This window comes from Protopterus annectens, chromosome 1.part1, assembly GCF_019279795.1.
Source record: "Protopterus annectens isolate FY-2018-M chromosome 1.part1, PAN1.0, whole genome shotgun sequence".
NCBI lineage: Eukaryota > Metazoa > Chordata > Ceratodontiformes > Protopteridae > Protopterus > Protopterus annectens.
This window is the reverse complement of record NC_056726.1, coordinates 48,632,289-48,658,266: the sequence shown is the minus strand read 5'-3', so window position 1 is coordinate 48,658,266 and position 25,978 is coordinate 48,632,289. Positions and strand designations below refer to the sequence as shown.

Genomic DNA, 25,978 nt, shown 5'->3' with positions numbered 1-25,978 from the left:
ATGGGAAACAGAAAATTTACCTCAGGACTGCCCCCTCATAGGTTCACAGGTTTACTAGGCTAATGACCACAAAGGCCTTTTTAAGCCTAGCCATGCATCCCACATTTCTCTCAAGTTCTGATACCCTTGATAAGTGTAAGCAGGGTTTGGGAGATGAAACATTTACAAGCAAGGGCCTGGGAGATTTCTCTCTTCCTGCATTGTATATCATCAGGAATACACCTTAGCTGAGTAGTAAGCCACGAATTTACTAAGCATCAGCGCCTTTCACCCTTCACAGCTGTAATGGCTGCATAATCAAAGTTACTATATGAGCAAGGCATAAGTGCATTTAATGTTCCCCTTCTTTAGAATGTAATCACATAAATGATAACAATAGTAATTTAAGTAATACACTTAAGCTTAAATCAGATCAATTTCATTCATAAACAGTATATTTGTCCATGTACGGCATCTCCATATATTGCAGCTACTGGCAGTACCAAATTTTAATATATCTATATATTTACATCTCTCTAAAAAAAATATATATATATATATATATATATATATATATATATATGTATGTATATATACACAAACATGTACATACTTGTAGTCATTTAAGTAATTTGTGCATGGTCAGTAAATCATTTCAACTTCTGACCTACAAAAGAACAACGGGGTGTGATGCATCCCACGGACTTTACTACCCAGGCAATACTCACAATTCCAGAGCTGATTGCAAGCAAACTATTAACCCTATCCCATATGTGTCTTGCATGGCTTTTCAAGTATAGGCATGATAATGCTCCCTGACATGCAAGTTTCCCCCAAGAGATGGCAGATTAAATAGGGGTACAAACTGATGAATAGCATCAATGACCCTAACTGATATGTGACAGACAGGGCATAATCTCCAGTTCATCCCATATTGATTTACAGCAGTAGTGTGAAACAGGTTAATTTTCAAGGAATGGACTGTCTCATAGCATATATGTACTGCTGCTTCTGCTTATGACCATTACCCGCTATATTCAAATAAGCTTTGTACTGAGCAGCTGTAGAATAAGCACTGGCTTCCTAAGATTACACTCACCTTGCTTGCAGTCATATGCCTTCCTGCCTATAGAATATGCCTGTATTGCCAATGGCAACTGAAACTTGGTTAGTATACCCGTTTTACACAAATGCACACAAAAACAGTTTCTCAGGAGGTGTAATACCCTTCTAATGCCAGTACACCTTTTCCTATCTTTACAGTAACACAATGCCACCAGCTACTCTCATCTAGTAGTCCAAGAATACAATAATTGTCTTCTTTGAAAATAATTAGGCCATTATATAACCATTCAGTACCAAATATGATTGGATGGGTAATAGGAAATTCACCCCAGGGATCACTTCTGTGGATCTGCTTGACAGGGGTACAGGAAAATAACTTTCTTGGGTGGCAAAAGCCAGGCTACATTTTTGGCTAGGCTTGTGTAGGCCCTAGGACCAATAGCCTAGTACCTACCCAATACTAAAACTGCTATTCTTCAAAAGGCATACCGCAAAAATTAAATTTACCATCTGTGGCAGTTATGTCATATACATTAATGAACAACTGGTCACAATCTTGCAAAACAGAATAAAATTCTTAACTTTAAATAATTACAATTAAGCAATGTACTTGGAAAATTAAATAAACATGTAAATACACAACTGCACACACTAGCTATCTAATCTTGTTACAACCACTATCTAAAGACTTAATGTCATCTATCAAACACTGTTTTTTAAAATCACTAAACAGTCATACAAGTCTAAATGCCACACATGAGCTACCAACTAAATAAAGTCCACAGTATTCTTCAGGCGTAAAGTAAAACAGTTTCAGTTTTAAACTAAAAGACTCAATATCTGCAAAACACCCAGTGAGGTGCTGGGGAAAGAAGCAACAACGGAAAATATAATAAATATAGTCCTTCACAAACAAATTCCATCTGCAAGAGTCCAATGTTCTTCACTTCCTGTTTTATTTAGATTTGAAATCATAGCATCCTATTTGCCCAGTCATTTAGCTGTAAAGGAAGCTTCAATCCATTTACAGCAACAGCCTTTGAAAGAGGTGGTACTCTTACAGAGAGAAAGAAAGAAAGAAAAAGAAAGAAAAAGAAAAAAAAAAAACAAGCGCTTGGAGATGTGCCCGAATGAAATCAATTCCAAAGTTCTACCACATTTTACTCAAAAACAAAAATCAATAAATAAATGAATTTCCATAGTTTTATACAGCTTTACATATGCTCTATGATTCGCTGGGAACAATTACATACTTTCCACAGATTTTACATTTTTTTGAGATACAATTATATTTACCCCAGCTTAGTCCACTTATCCCACACTTCTGTCCCTTCTAGACCTCGAGTGAGCTTTCCAGAGGTACCACTAAAAAAATAAAGCTCGGCAGTTGAATGTACATCTCAAGTTATACCACTCAATTCCTTATCTGAAAAGAATCACTGCACCGTTAATTCTGCTTTTCCGATTTGTCATTGGGTCCCTGTGTCTTCAGGGTGCTCCAGCCATTCAGTACACCCTGGAGTAGCAGTGAATATGTCCCCAAACACATGCAATACTGTTTGGAATTCCTGAACCTGTGTATGGGATAATTGCTACGTCAGTACTCTCTCATCCACTGAAGCAAAAGACTGAGCTTCACTGTAGACACCTAGCGCTGGATCCCCATGTGATGCCCCCTGTAACCCACTGCAAACACCAAGTACCAATGTCTCAATATCACAATAGGGTTTCATGTTAACATTGTAGGGCTTGTGTTTCTGCCTCCTTGTTGGCAGCTCCACCACATCAACTAGTTTCCTCACAACAGGGAATGGACTCTCCCATGCTGACTGCAGATTATTCTGTGTAAAAGACAAACTCCTTCATGTCTTGTCCAGCCGTATTTTTCAGAAAGATGCTGTCTGGTCATAACAAATCTTCTGTGGCTACCAGGGTAGTGCTAGGTACCCCCTTGTCAAACCATAAGCTCCCCACACCTTGTCTTGCATACTCCACACAGAGCCCTTGCACAGTCACATTCAACTTTCCATTCATCACAAATTGAATTTAGGGATGCCCTCAACCTGTGAACAAAAATGAACTCAAATGGCTAAAAAAGTAGACTACTGGGGTACCTCTCTATAACCAAAGAGGAGCTGGGGTATGTATCTGTTCAGCTCCTGCTTAAACTGGTTAGCAAGTGTTCTCAGCATGGTCCAAAGTCAGGTTAAACCTCTTTGCACTCCACCAAATCATTTGTTTGTTTGTTATTGACAAGGGTAGTGTTTAACCATTTACTCAAAATGTATACCAGAAATCTGAATTTACAAGTTCATATGGGTGGCCAAGATATGCCATCTAGTTCCTCTCAATTGAGGGTTCCTAGCACTTATAATCCTGACTTGCATCATGCTCTCTAGGTATCTGAGCAAGACATTTGCAGGAGATGTGTCCTCTGTTTCCCTGGCACAATTTTACCCCGTGTGAATATGAACTATATTGGTTGATTTAAAACATGAGAATTAGCTGAGATTTGTGTGTCCTGACAAAGGTGTGGGTTTAGTGGTCATGTATCAGATGGATTATAAACAGTCTATATTTAATTTATTGTACAGTGATGCTTACTCTGAGGTTTCAATCAATGAAATGTATGATTTTTATCATAGAACTGATGTGATGCTTTATGATATGTTAATGGAGGAAGAAATCAGTCCTGAGCATTATCGATTTTTAACTGTGAAAGATCCCGTGATACCAAAGCTTTCTGGCATGCCCAAAATCCATAAGAACACTGAATGTCCACCTTTTCACCCTATTGTTGATGCAGGCACTTCAAAAAATAGTTTTCTGGCATGATATATAGATCACCAGCTGAAAAATTAATTTATGACAAGATCCCCCGCATATGTAAAGATTCTCAGGGATTTGATATTTCTAACAACAGTTGTACAAGATTTACTTATTTGTATTCCTGATACACCGGGCTTAGAATGGTTTTCTGAATATCTAGCATCCCCCCTGCCCATAGCCCAGAAAAATAATAATAATTTGACTTCCCTAATGGAGAAGGTCTTGATGAATAATAATTTTATCTTTGAAAGGAATTATTTTCGCCAGGAAAAGGGCATTGCTATGGGGGTGGCATGTGGCCTGTTATATGTGAACATCGTTATGGCAGCACGGGAGGAGCATTTTATCTTTAACAGTATTTTTAAATCATCTTGGACTATTTATACTCATTTCCTTGATGATACATTTTACTGCTTGGTCTGATGACATCAAAAAATTGATGAGTTCATTGGTTATATAAATAGTACAACCACCTTTTTGAAGTTTACATATACAATGAGTACTGACACTATTGCATACCTTGATGTTAAGCTCACTCGGCACCCCACAAATTCCCAATTCAATTCTAATATCTATAGAAAACCAACATATTCAAACAGACTTTTGTATTTTACTAGTAGCCATCCTATCAGGAAAAAAAACTGTAGTTAATGGAAGGATGGCTACTTATTTTAATGATTTTTTTTTTGTCAGAAGTGGAATTACTTTTTAAAATGTTTAAAAATAGTGGATATCAGAGTTCTTTTTTAAAACCTATTAAGGACAAAGTGGTTAGAAAAAGGTTGGAAAGGCTGTATGTGTCCATTCTTTCTGAAAAAAGATCAGATAACATGGTGTCGAATAATACTGAGTTCAGTGGTTTACAAACTTAACTCATTTCTATAAGTTCGAGGTACCAACATTCATTTATTACCACTTTTTCAGTTGATAGCCCTGAAATTTTTAGAATACTTCACAAGAATTGGCAGTTTATTAGTAATGATCTACCTTTTCATCATGTCTGGGAAATGCACCCCATATTATATATAAAAAAGGTTATAATTTTAAAAATGTATTCGATAATCTGGTGAAAGATAAAAAGCTTATGATGGCTAGAATGTATAAATGTGGAGCATGTCGACAATGTCCCTACGTTGTTGAGGGGGAGATTTTTATTGTCAAGAATAGGATTTTTAGGATCCAAGGGAAGTGCAATTTTGAGACTAATAAAATCATGTATGCTGCTTTATGTAAAAAATGTGATGGATTTCACATTGGAAAATCGGAGACACGGTTGAGAGATCACATTTACGAACATCGGTACGATACTCATAAATACAGAATCACAAATGCCTTATACAAACATATTGTAGAGCTTCCTGGTCATCATCTTAAATTCTGTACAATTGAACAGACACAACAGCATCTTCATGGTGGTCCCTGGAAAATTTATTTAGAAGAATGACAACTATGGTGGCAAACACAACTAATGCCACAGTATTTCCGGGCTTAAACGACATTATTTCTAGTCAGCCTCTTTTAAAAAGGAGAGCATATACTAAGCATTGATATCAATTTCATAACATGATATTTTCTCATACATTTTCAGCATGTTTTTATTATTAGATGAGCATGTTCATGGAATTTTAAACTTTTTAGTAGGTTATTATGTAACAGTGTCTCAAGATTATTCCTTTAAGCACTGACTGATTTCCTGTTATGCTTGGCCATGCGATTTCAGGTTTTTTATATAAAATTGGGTAGGTTTATTAGTTTTTATCTAAAAGTCTTGGTAATAAAATTTAGTTTGAAGTGCTCGGTTCATGCTTTGGATTTATTTGTTTTTCTTGGTTGGTCATGTTTGTTACAGCTATGGCTCTTGCCTGTGATGCTCAACATTCTAAGGGGCCCCACAAAATCCACTGCTATCCTCTGAAATGCTTCCTCAACAACCAAAACTGGCCTCAAAGTAGAGTTAGCTGCGTCTCCCAGCTTGCCGACATTCTGTCACAGCTCACACTTGTAATACATTCTGATATTTTTTTTCTAATGATTGACCAATAGGGATTTCACACAAGTCTCCTTCTTGTGCACTTCATGCCCATATGGTTTGAAAAGGAGCTATGGTTTATCACTTTTCCCTCTAACTCCTTGTTCCAGTATATGGACCCCTGCCCTAGAAAATCAGCAGCCTCCTTGGTTCAATGTTCAGCGTATTATACATGGTAATCAAAAGACTTGGGTAAGGCCACCAGTGAATTTGCCACTATAAAACCTAGTCTCAAACAGATTCACCACCCCAGTTATCCAATTAATTCTTGAAACAAGAGGGTGAGATAATCTAATATACGACGATAAGGGATTCCAGATTTTGTCTGCATCACCAACAAAATTCTTTATTTTCTCATCTGTTAGTAGAATCAGCCAATTACATTTCACAATCTCACAAACCAAAGTAATGTCATTGGAATAAGTGAGATTAATCCTGATTTTACCTTATACATGGCTGTTATTTCTATTCCTAGGTCGCATACCATGCAAAAAATAGGGCTTACCAATACCTCCCCCTCATATCTCTTATTTGGCCTATTAACTTTCTCAGCTTCGCTTCTAAATGGAAGTCTTGCACACTTTGGTAGCTGTCACTCAGATTTAGACTTGCTGCAAATTTCCACCCCCCACCGCCAAAAGTAGCCTATTCCAAAGGGAGTCTTGTATTCATGGACAGCTACAACCCAGATTCAAGCCTGCTGGTAGTACCTAGCTTTTCTCCTGCTGAAGCCACATCAGCAGCTTTTGTTGGCTTGTGGGCACTGCCTGGGTCTCTCCATGCTAAATTCCTCACATGCTTGTCCCCATGCCTAGTTACATGTAGTCACACTGTGTACTGATTGACCCTGTGATGCATTGCTTTTTTACTGATCAACTACTTGTTGTTTCCTCATAGATTAAGTGCATCAACACACACGTACATAAGATACTGTCTCATCACCATCATTTCCCATCAAAACACCTGCCAGAATATCATCAAGAATTGCTGCCTGCTTGTTCCCTGAACTCATTTCTCAATCCAAGAGAATTATGCCCAACAGTACATGAAAAGATTTCACTCACATGGCCTTACCTAGTGGACTGCTCAGGGAAGTAACACTCTAAAAACTGCAGGCTTCAGAATAGTTACGTATGATGCAGTCTCCCTCTTGAGCAACAGTATATTCGGGTACAGGTACTTATGGCAATCTGGAACAATTGCAATCTCAAGGCAACCCACAAATACTGTAGTGCCTCCTCTGTTAGCTCTCCTACATGACTGATGTTCCCTACTCTGTCACTGTGGATATTCAGATGGTATATGGCCTACCTGGTTACACCGGAAACTTTTAATCTCCAGATCATGGTGTGTACTAGAACAGGTGCCATCCAAATTTGACTATGGAACCTGGTGTAATGTTTCAGAGTACCCTACATGGATTCTCCTTATACCAATGAGTAAGACTAGGTACACTCTTCAGCAGTTATGCCCTAACAGGTGGATAGAGGCCAACCTTTCAAATAATTTCTTCCACAGAGGCTCATTCCCTCTATGTCACCCAGATTCTCATATCCTCAAAGTATTGAGTGTTTTCCCCTTATGTTAAGGTCTCTTAACATTTCAAAAGCAGTAGTTTGTTGTACAATCACACACCAATTAAGTGCTTGGCTTTGTAATGAAATCACAGGTGTGGTCTTCTGCTTTTGTATTATGTTCTCCACAACTTTTTTTCTATAATGTTCTGGCATGAGCTTAAACATTCAAAAAGAGCATTTTTTATTAAAATCAAGACGAGAGTCAAACATATTACTTACTGTATGCATAGCTATACTTATAAGCAGAGATTAAATACTTCAGCCAGTGCATTGGTCAATCTGGTACTAACTGCAGATGTTCAAATGCCCAAATAAAACTCTCAGAATCATCCCTTCTTCCCCTGTTTATACTGAGGGAGCAATTTAATACTGACCTTGGCTTCCAATGCAACTCAACTGTGTAACAAAGGCTGAATATATACCTTGCAACTGACACAACTTTTCAGTCTCTTTGTTTTCTTACCCTCTCTTTACCATTGACTTTCTCTGCTCTTGCTCCCTTTCTACCTCAAGCCATTTCATTCTTTCAGCTGCTTTGAGGTGCTTTAGTTGATGCTTTAGCTCAAGTTGCCATAGTGGCACTTGGCACATGGGAAGGGGCTGTGCAAGGGGATGTGAATGGTCAACTTCCACTTGCCTATCCATGTAGGGCAGGAAGGCAGCAAGATCATCAAGTTAGCATTCCAAGCTGCAAAAGGGTATTCTGCTTAAATGGAGTTTGTACATTTGCAGATGCTCATGTGCACCTGTCAACACAGCTTTAACGCAGAGCTTGCAAAGGTGGACGTGGGGAGGTAGTGAGAGAGGAGATACATTTACCAGTAGCAATATCACCCTGCACAAGCAGTCTGATCTCCTCAATAGCTCCAGTGATGTGGGACCAAGTTGATGCCCGAGAGACTAAGGCAGGTCCAGTAGAGCTGATGAATGAGGAGACGAGCTGGTGGGAGCTGATGTTCACCTGTGGGGAGAAGGAAACAAGTCTACTGCATTCTTGAAGGAAAAACAAAGGCTAACTGAACCCTCAAGAGTTGCTTGACCCTTCTCCTGAATGAGGCAACAATGGAAAAATATACTTAATACAGTCATTTAGAGCCTGCCCCCCCATTTCTTCCCAAGGGTCCACAGTTACTTACTGCAGATTTTAAATCAAAACATCTTGTTTGATTTTTCCCATTTAATTTAGATTCCAGTCATAAACATCTTGTTTGTGAAGAACTTGTGGTTCATTTATGGCAAACAGCCTTTGAAAGGAGGGGAGTAGGCTTAGGAGAAAAAAAACACAGCTGTGCTCTAAGTTAATGCTTGAAATCAGTTTTGAAGCTCTAATACATTTTACAAAACTGCATGATCATTATTCAGCTTTACATTTACATTTCATTTGCTAGAATCAAAAATTGCACACCGTGCATAATTTCCATATTTTAACTGGAATACTAATTGCACTTACCACAGCATCTTTCACTTCTCCTACAATACCCTACTCACAATTTTATTATTGCATTTTGTGCTTTTTCAGTTTCATTTCTGGTACAATTTGTGAATGCATACGAAACTGAATAGTTCATTTAAATTCTATCATTTCTGGCATGGGTGATCACAACGGTCATCCCCTCATGCATGCATATATTACTAACCATAAATACTAAATAATATTTTCTTATGGTTTTAACTTCCAAGAAGACATGAGTTTTGCAAACTGTAACCAGAAGATGGGCTGAAAAATTCTCAAATAGTTGCATAATAAACTTTAATAGAATTAACTCATCCACTCAGTTATACAAAACAATTTTTCTTGTTCCACAAAGATTTATCACCTGCACAATTTCCTATGCAGCATGTCTATTTAAAGGGATTAACCTATTAAAAAATAATGAGTGGTGCACTGTTGGTAGTGCAACAGGTAACCCGCATACATTTGATGCAGAAGGCTGTGGGTTCCATTCCCAAGCCAGGGAGACTGACTACTGACACTACAGTGCAAATCAAGGGGGTGCTGCACTCCTGAGTGTGTCATCCTTCAGATGAGACATTAAACTGAGGTACTATCTGCTTGATTTGCTGGTAGCTCAGGTAGACACAAGATATCCCACAGCACTTATCAGAAAGAGTAGGGACCCTTTAACTATAAACAAAAATAACTTTCACTTACAAAATATTTACATCTGTACGAATATGTAAACAAACAAGTCCGTTTACACTTGCTCAAAATTTCCTTTACAATCATCAATTTTCATCCCTATTAGACCCCACTCCTTTTTCCATAACCACCATCAGATTTTATTTAATACTGTTGCCAAAATGCACTTACCATTAAACACAATTTTATTTATTCTTTCATTCCATATAACCCATATAACATAAAATAACTTTATCTTGTCTTTTAACATATTCTTTACTTCTATTCTTATATCCATATTTAATCAGATCCATGTTTATTTTAGCCACTTATTTTACATCTTCAAAAAATCTTCTTTACATAGTTTCCCCATAACTTTTTTACTATTTTACATTTCCAAAAAAATAAGTTATGTCTTACCATAACATTCCATCTGTTTTGTTGATCCTCATTCAGTCATTATGCCTGGGTTATCGGTTCCGACCTCGGAACCGAGCCGGCCATCTTCCAAGCTCGCGACAGCCACAAACTCTCGAGCTAAACTCTTACCCACAATTCCCCTCTCCCTAATACCTCAGATGGAGTTGGCAAGTCAAAGGAAGTAGAGGCTACCTCTGGTCAAAGAACCTAACAGAGCCAGATGATGAGATCCACTATAAGCCTCAGAAGGGGAAGGAGGGAGGGTCGTAATGACTGAACGAGGATCAACAATACAGATGGAACATTATGGGAAGACGTAACTTCTTTATCTGATATTGTTAATCCTTGTTCATTCCTTATGCCTGGGACAGAGTCCCCAGCTACCTTTATTCTTGTGAGACTCTCATGGAAGAACATTCCTGAGCACCACTGAACCAAAGGACGCTCTTCCTCTGGAGGCCAAATCCAGTTTGTAATGGCTGATGAAGGTAATGGGGTCTAGCCCAAGTTGCAGCTGCACAAATGTCAGGTAAAGAAGCTCTAGCATGAAAGGCAGCAAAAGTTGCGACCGACCTAGTGGAATGAGCCCAAACGGCTGTAGTCAGAGGGATATCATGAGTTTTGTAAATTAATGTTACACAGTCTTTTAACCATTTAGCCAATGTGACCTTAGAAACAGCACATCCAAGTCTAGGACCAGAGTAGGCCAGGAACAGCTGATCTGATTTGCGAGAAGCCTTAGTTCTCTTCTGTCCAGATAGAAACGAAGCTGCCTGTGAATGTCAAGGGTATGCAGGCAATACTCTCCTCTATTAGAATGATTGGGAAAGAAAACTGGCAATTCAATGGATTGGTTTAATGGACATTTCAGAGATCACTTCTGGCAGGAAGGAAGGAAGTATTAGTTCTCAATGACACACTTTCTTTATGAAAGATTAAGTAAGGCTGTTTTGATGCATAGAGTTTGAAGTTCAGAGATATGTCTGGCAGAAGTAATGGCGACCAAGAACAAAGTTTTCTAAGAAAGAAACTTGAGGTCACAAGAAAAAGCTGGTTCAAAGGGAGCCATAGTCAATGCTTGGAGAACTAAAGACAGATCCCATGGCTGGCTAGGTTCTCTAAAAGGGGGCTTCAAATGATTTATGCCTTTTAGAAAAGTCTTGCATAATTTGTGTGACATAAGAGAAGAGTCATGGACACCATTGTGAAAATTAGATATCGCAGCCAAATGAACTCGAATGGTAGAAGCAGATAGGCCGGATTGCAATAAACTGGACAGGTACTCCAGTACCACCGGCACTGGTGCTGAAAAAGGGTCCATCTCTTTTTCCTTCAGCCAAATGGTAAATCTTTTCCACTTGCTGAGATAAGTAGTTCTGGTGGAAGACTTATGAGACACAATAAGACTGTCACGTACTGGGGAAGAAAGATCAGTCTGCCTGGCAATCACTGGAAGTGCAGGAGCCAAGCTGTGAGCTTCAGGCTGTTCAGGTTGGGGTGAATCAGGTTCTGTGGATGGGAGATCAAATCCAGAGTCGGATCGAGAATCCATGGTTGATCTAGCAGGTGAGGCCAAAAGAAGGCGAACCAAATTTGCCGAGATTATCTTGCTCTTCAACCGGTGGGCTTTCTTCAGGAACTGGGGAATGAGAGGAAGAGGGGGAAAGGCACAAAGCAGACCCGAGGGCCAATTGTGAACTAGAGCAGCCCTGGGTGACTGTCCCCAAGGTGGAATCAGGGCAAAGTAATTGCTGCACTTGTAGTTGATTGGGGATGCAAAAAGATCACAGCAAGGGAAACCCCAGCGGTTGAAAATCTCTGCCACTATAAGAGGATTCAGAGACCACTCGTGTGGTTGCAGAATGCACCTGCTCAATGTGTCTGATATTACATTGGAACTCGCAGGAATGTGCATTGCTAAAAGAAAGTGGTTGGTAGCCATCGTCCATTGCCATATCCTCATGGCCTCCCGACAAAGAGGGCAGGATTTGGTTCAGCCTTATTTGTTGATGTACCAGACTACAGCCATGTTGTGCGACTGTATTGCGATAGTCCCTGACAGAAGAAGGGAATGAAATGCTTGCAACGCTAGAAGCACCGCCCTCAGTTCTAGGACATTCATATGCAGATGAGCCTCTAGGTCCAACCACATGCCATGGGCTGTCTTCCCCTGAAAAAGCCCCACCCACACCCCCATGAGGGAGGTGTCCATGGTCACTGTGGCTTTGGGCTGTTGGGGTGTGAAGGGGCTAGACCATTGTGACGGGTTCTGCAACATCCACCAAGTTAAGTCTTGTTTGCATCTCTGAGTCACCCGAATCTGGGATGAGAGAGGAGACTGAAAAGGGTACCATTGGGTGAGTAGTGACCATTATAAAAACCTCATGTGAAACCTCGCGAGGGGGACAATGGTGATGAAAGCTGCCATGGAACCCAACAGCTGGAGAACATAATGTGCTGTCGATCTTTCCCTTGAGAGGATGGGTATGAGTTCATAGTTAGGTTCATAGTTTAGTACTAAGCTAACTGCCCTTGCGAGCCATTTTAAGCCTAGCCAATTATCCCTTGTGAGACTCAAACCCTGCACCTTGTGCTTGCAAGGCAAACACCTTAGCCACTGAGCCACCCTCCCAACCATATCCTTAAGATTCTGCGCTCTGGAATCGATGCTGTGCAGTTCTTTGTATCCAACAGGACCCCAACGAATTATATGGACTGGGATGGGGATAGGTTGGATTTTTGTCAGTTTATCGTTAAACCTAAACTTTCTGCGGTGTGAAGAGAGTATGCCAAGGCTTTTTCCATCAGATGTCTGGTGGGAGCGGTGAGGAGCCAGTCGTCTAGGTATGGAAACACCCAGAATCTTTGCAGTCGCAGGTGAGCTGTGACAACTGCCATGCACTTGGTGAACACTCTGGGGGGCTGTAGAGAGTCCAAAGCGCAGTACTCTGAACTGGTAATGACTGGCTCCTGCACAGAAGCGAAGGAATCTTCTCAATGGTCTGTCCACCTTTATGTGGTAGTACACATCTTGAAGATCTACAGAGCACATCCAATCGCCTGCCTCCAATAATGGGAGGATAGACTGTATTGTGACCATCCAAAATTTCTGTACTTCTACGAATTTGTTTACACTGAGATCCAAAACTGTTCTCCAGTCCCTGGTCTTTTTTGGCACTAAAAATAATCTCGAGTAGAATCCGGATCCTATCTGGTCTGATGGGACTATTTGGATGACTCTTTTCCTTAGCAGCTTTGAAATCTCTAATGTTGCTTTTACCCTTTGACTGGGTGGAATGTCGGGTAAGTTTCTTAGTGGGGCAGGATAAAGATCGAAGGGAATATGATAACCTCTGGTTATTATCTCTTGTACCCAAGAATCGGTGGTAATGGTTAGCCAGGCAGAAGGGTACAAGGAGAAACAACCCCCAACCGCTTCCAGAGGAAAGCGGTTGGACCGCTCTTCAGGAGCGCTGGTAGGACTGGCCAGTGAAAGAATCTCTGGTACCCTGGTTAGGCAGGCCTCCTCTGCCCCGAAAGGGGCGTCTTCCATACGCGTTTCTCCCTCTGCCTCTAGGGGAAAACTTGTCTCGTGTGTCACGGAAAGAACCCCGAGACTTTTTGTGCCACATCTTCCCACTCTTCTGGTTTCTGGAGAAAGCCCGTTGAGGGGAAGAATAGTGGACACCCATGGCAGAAAGGATCTTACCATCCTGTTCACACCTAGCCAGTGTGTCTTTAACCTTGGGTCCAAACAACGAAGAGGCTTCAATGGGAATGTTCAGAAAGGAAGCCTTGAAAGGTTCCGCGAAATCACACAAGCGCATCTTATGACTATGCCTGCACCCACTGCTCTAGCTGCTCCTTCTGATGCGTGAGAAATCAGACACATGGAGGAGTTAGAAATTGATTCAAGGGTGGCTAACTGTGAGGCCACTTTGTCCCGTACCTCATTAGACACAGCTCCAGCCAAGGTTTCAGTGAGCTCAGAAATTAAGTCTCTTTGAAGCCTGGTAAAATGTGCCATATAATTCAGGGACCTGACTGCAAAGGTCGCTGATGCAAAGGTATGTTTTCCCAATCTGTCCAATGCCCGCGTAGTCCCTGGATGGCGGTGAAAAACAGGAGTACGTACGTCACAGCTAGCATCCAGAGCAGAAACTGGAGTGACAAGTCTCTCATGCCACAAAGGTGAGGACTCCTTAGTGAGGTCCATGAAAGGAGCTGAAGTGAGGGAAGTCTGTGCTACAGCAGGGGGCTTCAAAGGCAATGAAGGAGGAGAATAAGTAGGAGTCCTTGGAGAAGAGTGATCACCACCAAAGGAAGTGTAGTTCCTGGAGGGTTGGATACCTGTGGCCAAAAGCAACTGATGAACAAGGCGCACCACATCATGTTCCGAGAGGCTTCTAGTGGATCTCACAGACATAGCTGAAGGGGAGTCAGGTCTATTCAAGGATGCAGGAAACTTGGTGCCCAAAAAGGGGTCTTTAGATGGTGCTAAAATAGGTGTCTGTACCGAAAACATTGGAGCCGTAAAGGCTTGTACTACTGGCGTCTGCACCGAGGAGATAATCGGTGCCGAAAGTAAGGTCTGCACTGACGAGGTCGGTGCCGAAGTGGTAGTTGGCACTATGGTAGGTGCCGAAAGAGTCTGTGTGGAAAACGAGGTAGTCGGTACCGAGAGAATAGTCAGTGCTGTGAAAATAGTCGGAGTCGAAGCAAAAGCTGGCATCAGAACAATCGACGCTGGAAAGATCTGCATTATGGAAAAGGTAGGTGCCGATACAGAAGTCTGAATCGAGGGGCCCCTCGGTTCTGATGAGGTATAGGGCACAAAACCCGGTGCTGAAGTAATGGGTCGTGCCGAAGGCTTCAGTGCCGAGGAAGTCAAATCCGAACGAGAAAGTTTGGCCTTCTTAGGTCTCGGTTCCTGGTTGTCCCCAGCAGGAGACAACGGGAGAGACTTGGCCTTGTGTCCATCTCTTTTCTTATGGGAACTAGGAGGGGTTGAAGCCTCCACCTCAGAAATAGCCTCTGAAAAGGAAGATTTAAGTAGTCCCTTTAAAATCAGCTTATTTTTCCTTTCCACCAAAGTCCTGTTAGAGAAATTAGCACAAATCCCACAAGGCAGGTCAACAGTCAATCCACACATCTTTTAAATCCTGGACTACCTTTTTTCTCTGCCATAATAGTGGGAAGAAGAAAAGGAAGAAGAAGAAGGTACCAACAATGGTACAAGAAATGCCCAAAGGTAAAGCAGAAAGAATTTACCAACCATGGTAAAGGAGTTACCTCACGGTAAGAAAGAAGGGCTAGAGGAAACCAAACAGCTTCTAGATGCAATAGGGTAAGAGATAACTATTCAACAAATTTAGAACAGAGAATAACTGTAATACGATAAAGTATTATCAAAGAAGTTTACTTAGCTCAAGAGAAGTGGCTTGACATGACTGAATGGCGACGCAGCAAACGAAATCTGAGTTAACAGGGAGAGGGGAATTTTGGGTAAGAGTTTAGCTCGAGAGTTTGTGGCTGTCGCGAGCTTGGAAGATGGCCGGCTCGTTTCCAAGGTCGGAACCGATAACCCAGGCTTAAGGAATAAATGAGGATTAACAATATCAGATCACATGTTCCTTACCTTCTTCTTCTTGATAATGTAAACATATTTTATCAGTTTTCTTTTTATATGGCATATTTCCTTTTACTGGCAATTTATCTATTACCAGTCTCCACAAAAAAATCTTGACACTCAATTTTCTGATTACACTATTTGCTTCTTGTTTGTATAGCTTGAATTTTTTCATCTTATATTTTCCCATGGTTTTACATGGTAATGCTTTATCATTACATTTTTATACCATACTTCACTTTTCTATTTTTCTATATCATCAATTTTTAATTTCAACAAAAATATTTTTCTTGGTAACATTTTACTTCATTTATACACTCCTTTTCTCTTTTTTACCATACCCCAAAATTTATTACACATGTATATAGTTTTACCACTTCTCTCTCATTTTAATTTATTCACTTTAACTCTTTGTACAAATTTGAAGTAGTAGTGTATGCCACTGGGTTAATTAACCCCAAACCTCATAATTCCTTTTCAAATACTCTTGGCAACATAACCAGCAATAACAGTGAATAACCAGCAATAAGTAAGTGTTCGTGTGCAGACACAAAGTATCTAGACATTGTTGGGGAGCTGCAAGTAACTCTGAGTGGTTCTCCTGACCGTTGCTAACGTTCACTTATCTGCTTTCATTATGAAAAATACTTGACGTATGTATGTGGCCACTGACGTCATAGGTTTAATCAGAGGAAAACAGAGTGATTTTTATGGCCGTTATCACTGTCCACATATTATTTACTCATTTTATTCAGTGCGACCTAGGGATGACTGCTACATAAATGTTGTACACTAGTTTCTGATGCCCTAGGCTTACCGCACCTTGTTTTTAGTGGAGTGTTTTTTTTTGTCCTACATATTTAATTTGCTTATTAGTCTGTGCTGTGCTTTGTAGTGGAGTGTTTTTGTCCAACATATTTAATTTACATACTAGTCTATACTGTGTTAAATTATACTGTACCCAGGTGCTGTCTACAGAGTGTTACTAACGTGCTATAATCATCAACTGTATTACTTGAACCATACTACAATGTCTAGAAGTGTGCTGCATTTTTTTGGCTAAATGGATTGTATTGATACTTCCCCTCCTGCTCTCTCCTTTCTACCTACCTTCCCCTTGGGATAGCTCACTTCTACTTGATGTAATTTTTCCTTTGTTCTCCCCCTCCTTTTCTTCTGCTACTGTAGTGTTGTTTTTCTAGTTTTAAAACTGCTCTTTGTATTCATTTTCCTTGCAGTGTATCCCAGCTGAATCACCTTCACCTCAGGTGCCTCCCAGTCTCTGATTGGAATCCCTGGCTTTCCGCCCTTGAACTGACAGAGCATAAGAACTCCCGCTGTGCTTCTAAAACTTCCTTGCCTTCCCTGGAATTATTTTTGAATGTATGTACCCTGTTACAACCAACTATAAATTACAATTGTCCATTAGCTCAGCAACTCAGTGAGCAAAAGCTAGCAGTCTACCCCTAGTTTTAATCCTCCCTCCCTACCTTTCTGGTGTCCTCCCCATTCCCCATGTCTTGAGGCCTACCTTTACATTTACTGAGTCTGGCCACTAGGTGGCAGCATCACCTGCTTCTCTCTACACCCCTATGCATGACTACACTACCTTAAACTAACTCTGCCCTGTTCTAAGAAACAGATTTAGTCACGCTTTCTTTTTACACCTTCTCTGCCCTGTATAGCTCCTAGCTGTTGTGAAACATTCTGCTTCCTTAACTCTGAAACTAAGCACCTCTACTGTAGTATCCTTACCTCAGACCTCTTCTCTCCTTCACTGATACACTTTTCTTCTCCTCCCTGGCTCTACCCGCTCCGTTCACCCTGCGGGCTCACTCCGCTCCCCAACCCTGCCCCCAAATCTCATCTGCCCCCAGCACCTGTACATTTATTCCTACCTTACTCCTCCCACTTCTCCAAACTACCCAATAGACTCTCCTCTAATTTACACCCCACCCCCACACTCCCTACCTAATTACCCAATTAAAACCTTTCTTCTTCTCTTCCTCCTATAGTAAGACTTTCACACACTCTTCTACTCCCACCTTTGTAGACTCCCCTACCCTGCTTCTCTATAATTTTAATTTCAATACACTACTTTTCAGTCTCCATCCCCATATATCTCTCACCTGCTTCATCCCCTCAAACTAAACACATCAAACTACCTGTGTTCCAAGATGCTTCCCTTAGTTCTACACACCCTCCATGCCCCCTGCTGCCTCCTTATACTCCTAATTCCCCTATGTTACACAAACTCATACTCCTCCTACGTTCCACCTTCCCGACCTTCCTCTCAAACTGACACATTCCCCAGTCTTCTCCCATATTTTCTCATTACTTCCACATCTTCTCTTCCCTTATCCAATCCCACCCCCTTGCATCTATTCTATCCTAAATGTATCACCTCTAATGCCAAAATACTTGCCTCTAAACTAATGTTATTTCCTCCTAAACGTATACAAAATAAACCTAAATGGCCAAACACTCCATTCTTCTATAACCTTTTATTTGCTGGAGATATCCGTCCCAACCCTGGGCCTAGCCACCTTACTAATAACTCCCCCCTTAATCCCCCCCTCTCCCCACAATACCTTAAAATTATTTACTCTTAAAGCTCAAAGTCTTAACAATAAAATTCACCACTTTCAAGCATGGCTAACTCATAACCAACCTGACATCCTAGCCATCCTTCAGAAACCTGGCTCAACCCCATATGTCTGACTCCGAAATGTTGCCTAAAGGATTCCAGTCCCTTAGCACTGACCAACTAAATAAAAAAAGGCGGCGGCACTGCCCTTATCTACTGTATTCTTTTTACCTTAATCCCCCCCCCAAATTCCTACACCACAATTCAACAATACCAAACTAACAGTTGGTCTACTAAAATAAAAAAGCACAAAAATATCTGCATCATACCCCTTTATATCTCCCTTGGGAACAACATCTCTACTCTTGAAGACATCCTCCTATGAGCCTCATCTGAAATTAATTATAAAACGTATATTCTAGGGGATGTAAATCTAGACTGGAACAAGTTTAATAATCCCTCTCCCATCCTATCCATCAACCTCTATAACTTCACTCAAGTAATCTTGCCCACTACTCGACCCAACAAAACAAATCCCCCAGGATCTATTCTAGACTGGATCCTAGTCTCCCACCCAAAAAAATAACTTACTCTGGTACCATTCCTGACACCATTAGTGACCACCTCCCTGCCCTCATACAGTGCTCAGCTTCCTCTACCCCCCTGCCCTCATACAGTGCTCAGCTTCCTCTACCCCCCATCAGCATCACTACATTCTCTCCCGAAACCTTAGTAAGTTTAACCCCTCATTCTTCTCAAACATCTTCAAACAAATAAACTGGCAAATCCTATACTCCCTTTCTCTCGATAAAGCAATAGAACACTTCAACTCAGTCTTCCTCGACACTCTAAACTCCCTAGCACCACTAAGAAAAAGAAGAATAAAAGCTAAAATCGCCCCATGGCTCCCCAAAAAAAACATGCAAATTATGCATCAAAAGGGACAAAGTCTGGAAGCTTTACCTTAACAAACTGCCAAAAACCCTTATCGAATACAAACAACTCCGTAACCTCGCAAGACAACTAATCACAAAGGACAAAAAAATTCCTACTACTTCAAACTACAGTCCAACAATAATTATAACCCCAAACAGTTCTGGAAATCCATAAGCTCCCTTCTCAACTCCGGCTCCAAGAAAAACCCCTGCTCTGACCCAAGCATATCTGACCTTGAACCAAGCTCCAAATTTAATTATTTTTTTATTGAAGCCATCTCCAACCTGACCAAGAACTTCCCTAATAATAATCCACCTAACCTCCATTCCTCTTCCCCTAACCACCCTATGTTTGAGCTTAAACCAGTCTCCACTAACCTTGCTCCAATGCTCCTGATAATATTCCCTCCTCCTTCCTAAAATGCGCAGCCGACAGTATTGCAATCCCAATCCCAATTAGCATCATAATCAACAGATCTATAAAGGAGTCATATGCACCCAAACTATGGCATTCTGCCTCTCCACAAAGGTAGCACGAATACTGACATTTCAAACTTCTGGCCCATTGCACTGCTCTCCCCAATCTCCAAAAACTTAGAAAAATGTATCCATCTCCAACTCATGCCTTACCTAACCCAAAACCAACTCCTAATATCTACCCAGAATGGCTTCCGCCCTGGCCATAGCACCATAACCACTGTACTTTCCTTCTTAAAAACTGTCAACCAAGCCCAAGATTCAGGTCATTTAGTTTCCACAGTTCTACTTGACCTTTCCAAGGCTTTCAACACTGTTTCCCACAACCATCTTATCCATCATCTCTCCAACCTACATCTCGCTCCTAACACTCTGGCATGGCTCTCTAGCTACCTGTCGGAGAGATCTCAAGCAGTTAAATGGAAGAACACCATCTCCTTATTTCTTCCTACCCCAAACGGTGCCCCCCAAGGGTCCATCCTTGGACCTATGCTATTTAACATCTTTATAAATAACCTTCTCTCTGCCATTCCTGATGCCAAAAACATTCAATATGCAGATGATTCTACAATAGTCTGCTCTGCCTCCAACCTCCCTGAACTTCTGCCTAAAACCCAAGCTGCCTTTTCTACTACTGAAAACTGGATGCTACAAAACCACCTGCCTCTAAATGCAAATAAATCTAAACTTCTACTATGCTCTCCCTCTAAAACTTTCTCTTTTGACAAAAATTAATTTAAAGTCCTCAGCCATTCCAATTCTCCCACTGAAGTAGTTCCCTTTGCAAAACTTCTTGGCATTACTATAGACGAACAACTCAAGTTCAATATCCATGTCCAACAAAATATAAAGAAAATCAACCAAAAGCTAGGAATGCTCTATAGGAACAATCTCTTTCTCTCAAACACTACTAGACATACTTTAGCTACTACCTATCTCCTCCCATCCCTATTATATGGAGCCCCTCTTCTAACTAACCTGACCGCCACCAATACCTCTAAACTGGATAACTGCTATAACAAAATCTCAAAATTTGCCTCCAGATCCAAAAATTCCACCCATCACTGCCATACCCTTAACTCTCTAAACTGGCGGGAACTCCCAAATTATCTAGACTACCTCCAACTCACCACAGCACACAGACTTCTATTTCACCCAAACAAATGTCCAGCTCTAATAAACATCCTTCCACCCTACACCCCCAACAGACCTCTAAGATCTGAAAATCAAAACCTAATCTCTATCCACAGACAAAAACGGCCTGCTGGTCAACTTCTCCTCTCTTTCTCACTAGGTAAGAAATGGAATTCTCTCCCTTCCACACTCGGGACAATAACTAACTCAGAAAACTTTAAAACCCAGCTTTTCACTTACTTGCACTCCAAATAGAAATGCTCCTGCTTCCACCCTAAGTCCTTATAACGACCACCCAAAGGAATTTTTACTCCTTGCCTCCTTATTCTCCCTAATACCCCAACAACTAGTTCCCTGAGCTGTTTCTAGCTCTCTGCAACTCCTTCTGAAGATTCTATATCTATCTATTTTGTAAATATTGTAAATAGCTTATGTCGAATGTATGCTTTTAAATTGTTTCCTTACTTTAATATACTATATCTATCTTCCTTGTAAATATTGTAAATAACCACTTTTGTCAAACTAATGCCTGTAAACAGTTTCCTTACTTTAATCGATTGTTTTGTATAAGTTTGCTACACTTCAATTGTTATGATGATTTTTTTCTAAGTGAATCTCCACAGTACAGCCTTCCTGATACATCATAATTGTCTTTTGTCTACTAAGCCTGATACAGAATGTTCATTCATGTAAACTGTACTTTATTTTTGTAACTTACATACTTTTGTATCTTAAATGTTTATGTAATAGTTAGAGCTTTTCTCCCCGGGCCTCCACTGAAAACGGGCACTCATGGGCCCAGTGGCCTTCCCTGGTCACCAAACTGAAATAAATAAATAATAACATACATATATACCTGGTAAGTATACTACTTTCCCATCAGTACTGAATTTATCAAATAAGCCTTTTTTTCTGAAAAATAATTTATATGTTCTCCAGAAAATTTGCGTTATTTCTTCTATTGTTTTTCCCCATTGAATTCTACTTACATATTTATTCCCAACTTTTACACCTAACACAGATATTTCATTCATTGTAAAATATATAGCCCCTATCTTTACATCACCTAGTTTACTTTTCTCTTTATTTTTAAAGTCACCCCTATCATCTCTAGACACTCATTTGTGCAAATTCTTACTTCTATTATCTAAACTTGTTTTTTTTTTCACCCAACCAGTGTATTGTGCATTTTTTTTATATTTTTTTCCCTAACAGATGTTTGTTTTTCAATTGAACTGTACAGGTTATAGGTCACATTAAAGGTGGGAAAAGTTTTGAAATGATTTATTGTGGTCTCATTTTTTTAATATCACAAAAACATGGCATTTTAACAGGGGTGTTTACACTTTTTATATCCACTGTATATTTAACAATCCTTGCATTTTTTTCTTGACTTCTTTCATATAATTATTTTTCTTTGTTAAATTACTTTTTATCATTATGTTCTAAATCTACCAATGCATCGTTACATGTTATTTTTTTCCCTACTTTTCTCACATCACATTGCTAGTGTAAAAAAACATTTTTTTATATTTTTCCTTAAATATCATCCACCGTTCAGACCAATTTTTATAAAATATTCTCATAGCAATACAATATTTCCATAACTGTATTACTAATCTCTTTCCTTCTTCCTTCCATGCTTTGACTTATCCTTTTTTTATTACTTTGCCTATTTTATACTCCTTGCTTTCCTTTATCTATATTGCAAGATGATCAGAAAATCCCGTTTCAAACTACCTCCCCTTCTTCTATAACTAAACCTTCGGATACTATAAAATAATCTATTTCAGTTCTATACATATCCTTTTTATAAATCCATGAATTTTTGTCCCACAGTTTTAACTTATCACATCTTATGACTTCCAACATTTTTCTTGTATCACTTCCTTTCTTTTTACGCTTGCCTTTTAAATCACAATTACTTAACTGTTATTACACTACTCATGTTATTTCACATTTATATCTATAATAGTTAACCTTCCCATTTCTGCTAAAGTTACATCTAATATCTTTACTGTATTTCTACAGAATACAGCTATTCCAGAATACCTCTCATTTCCCAAATTCCAGATTATCTTTTCTCCTAATGGTTTGTCTGTAATCTTTATTTCTTAAAAATCTTGTGTCTTCTAATATAATTACATCTACATCATATGTATTACACCACTCCCAAAATTCCTATTCTTTTTATATTCTTAATACCATTCACATTAACAGACTTTCCCACAACATGTCTAATATTGTTACCAACCAGGTGAGAAACAGGTCCCCGGTCTCTTTTATACTAACATTTAGCTCAGAAAGTGGAAAGATTCTTTCAATAATAACTGTGTAGAGCTCTTTTTCAAACTATCTGGAAATATACAGAGCTAAGTATAATTTTTTTGGTTCTTCAAAATTGTGCACTGTAAATTGTTGCTGGACTAATTTTATTCAGAGTTGTGCACTATTATTTTTGATTCATTGTATAGTTTTTCAGGGGTCTATATTAGAACGTCGACATTTCACAATGTCGAACGTTATAACATTGACACATATTCAGTGAACGCTGAATATAGCGAACTGTCAGATAACCAAATGTTTTCCTAGGGAAAGAATTTGGTTGTCAGTCTCTGTCGTTTCGCTATATTCAGTGCTGTGGTGGAAAGTTACAGGTCGGGTTCAGGTAAGTGTGCGATTGCATGTGGGTTAGGTGAGTTAGGTTTAGGGGGCGAGGGAGGTATGTGTGCGACTGTGTAGACGTGAGGGTTAGGGCGGGTTAGGTGAGTTAGGGTTCGGGCGTGGGTTAGGTATGTGTGCGATTGTGTGGACGTGAGGGTTAGTGTGGGTTAGGTGAGTTAGGGTTAGGGCGCGGGTGAGGTGAGTGTGCGATGGTGACGGACCTTAGGGTTAGGGTTTGGGTTAAGGTTAGTGGATAGTTAGTGGTGTTTGTACAGTTTAGTGTAGGGTTAGGTGAAAGACTTTGGGTGTATGTGTTTGGACTGCTGTCTGTTTAGTGTGCTTGTGTTGGACGTATGTGTTTTGGAACAGCAAATTTTTCCCTAGGAAAAAATTTGCTGTTCTGACTGTTCGAGGGTTTCAGCATTCGATGAATGTGTGTCCATGTTAGAACATTCGAAAATGTGAATTTTCGTTGTTCTAACATAGACCCATTTTTCAGATCTCTGCTGAAAGTGTTTTGTCCCACTTCCCCCTATTTTCTGCTGTGTCTTAAGTTGGTATAACTGTTTTTTTTACAGCTTGTGTCATCTGACTATCTGAAGGATTACTTGCATAATAATAGACCCTGCTAGTTAACAGCCTGCATATCATTGCTGGAACATGCGTCTAACAGAGATCTTTTCAAATTATCTGGAAATATACAGAGCTAAGTATATTTTTTTGGTTCTTCAGAATTGAGTACTACAAATTGTTGCTGGACTGATTTTATTCAGAGTTGTGCACTGTTATTTTTGATTCAATGTATAGTTTTTCAGATCTCTGCTGAAAGTGTTTTGTCCCACCCACCCTTCCTATTTCTGAGTTGTTTAAATTTGGTGGCTTTTGCAGTTGCCCGCCCCACTGTAGATTTGATCTGGGACACTCCCCCCAGTCCCATCTCTTTACCATATTCTACCTAATACACTCCTTCTGCACTTGTTTTTAGTAATTTCTAATTTAACTGCATTTTTTTAAACTGTGTTTGGTCTAATATTGCTACATACTCAAGTGTGCTAGCTTGCACTGCATTTGAATTGTTTTTACTGCTGTTTTAGCTACTTTTCTGTAAAAAACAAACAAAAAACTGTAAGCCTGTTTCCTACCTTTCCTGTAACTAGTGTAGTCCAGATACAGATTTGCTGTATCCAGGACTGTATATAAGCTTCTGAGCCCCCCCAAGCCTTTTCTGTGTTGGAGGGAAGGCTTCTAGCTTGTCAGTGGGAGTGGTAAGTACTAGGTAACCGGTCTACCACATAAGGAGTGGTTCTGGCCCAGAAAATGTACTTATTGGCCATCTGGGCAATCTTTTCCATCTCTCTCAACTTTCTGATTTGAAAGCCCGCATTTGCATTTGTTTCTTTCCTGTAACTAGTCTAGTGCAGATACAGATTCTTAGTTTTAGCACTTGAATTTGCTTATTCATGCTCAGCACTTGTTCAGAACTTGTTGTCAGCACTAAATAAGCTACTAATTACTATAGCACTCAACCTTCCTCATTACCTAGAGGAAAACAGTTTTTGCACTTACTTTCCTCACTTGCTTAGAGAAAAAACAGCTCTTGTACTCACTTTCCTCACTTATCTAGAGGAAAAACGTTTTTTATTCAGGCATGTCCAAGGGTCAGCTCCCAGTGTTCTCTCCTGTCTATCCGATGAATCTGGGCATCTTGGGGCAATGTAGAAATTGCCTCATGTACACAGACAAACCCCTCCTTCTACCACCCAACACTACAACCTGTGAGAGATGCACTTATCTAGCCAAACTGGAGGTAAAGCTCTCTCCAACCAAGCTTGAACTTGACATTCAAGAGGAGAAGGTAAACACCTGCACCACACCACACTTATCACATTGTCTCACTAAATCTACACCACCAAAATCCACACAAACACAAAAACATTGCGGAGGCTCTCAATAATAATCTGCCCAAGCAACAGAGACCTCCAAAGCAGAAACGCAAGCAACTTCCACCTTCCAACACAACCCAAATGACACATTGCCCACTGACTCAGTGTGCCACTCAATCACAGCCAATAAGGCAAAACAACATATCCAACACACTAGTCATAGGTGACTCTATAGTCGGGCACTGATGTCCCACTCACCAGGCTAAACAAGGAGAAGGTTACTGTCAGCTACCTGTCGGGTGCCAGGCTCCGCCATATAACCCATGCACTCAGGTCACTCCACAACAAGTACAAATATGACTCTGTCATTGTCCATGTTGGTGTGAATGACCTGAGATGTACCTCCCTGGACTACATGAAAAGAGACATGGAAGAGCTCTCCGATCTTGTAGCCCAGGCAGGTATGACCCTAGCCCCGAGTAGCATTCTGCCATCGCCCAGAATGATACTGCAGTACAAGGACAAAATGACTGACTTCAACAATTGTCTAAGCTTCTGGCATCATTCTAAGGGGATCCAGTATCTGTTTGCTTGGGATGACATGGTCGACAGACCACGATGCTTTGCTAGAGATGACCTGCATCCATCACC

General features: G+C 40.3%; 1 protein-coding gene across 2 annotated transcripts in view; it reads right to left on the bottom strand.

The window, feature by feature from the left end:
• CLN8 (CLN8 transmembrane ER and ERGIC protein) overlaps window positions 1-25,978 on the bottom strand; it is a 628,289-nt gene that overhangs the window by 560,145 nt on the left and 42,166 nt on the right. The gene's annotated exons all lie outside the window — the stretch shown is intronic.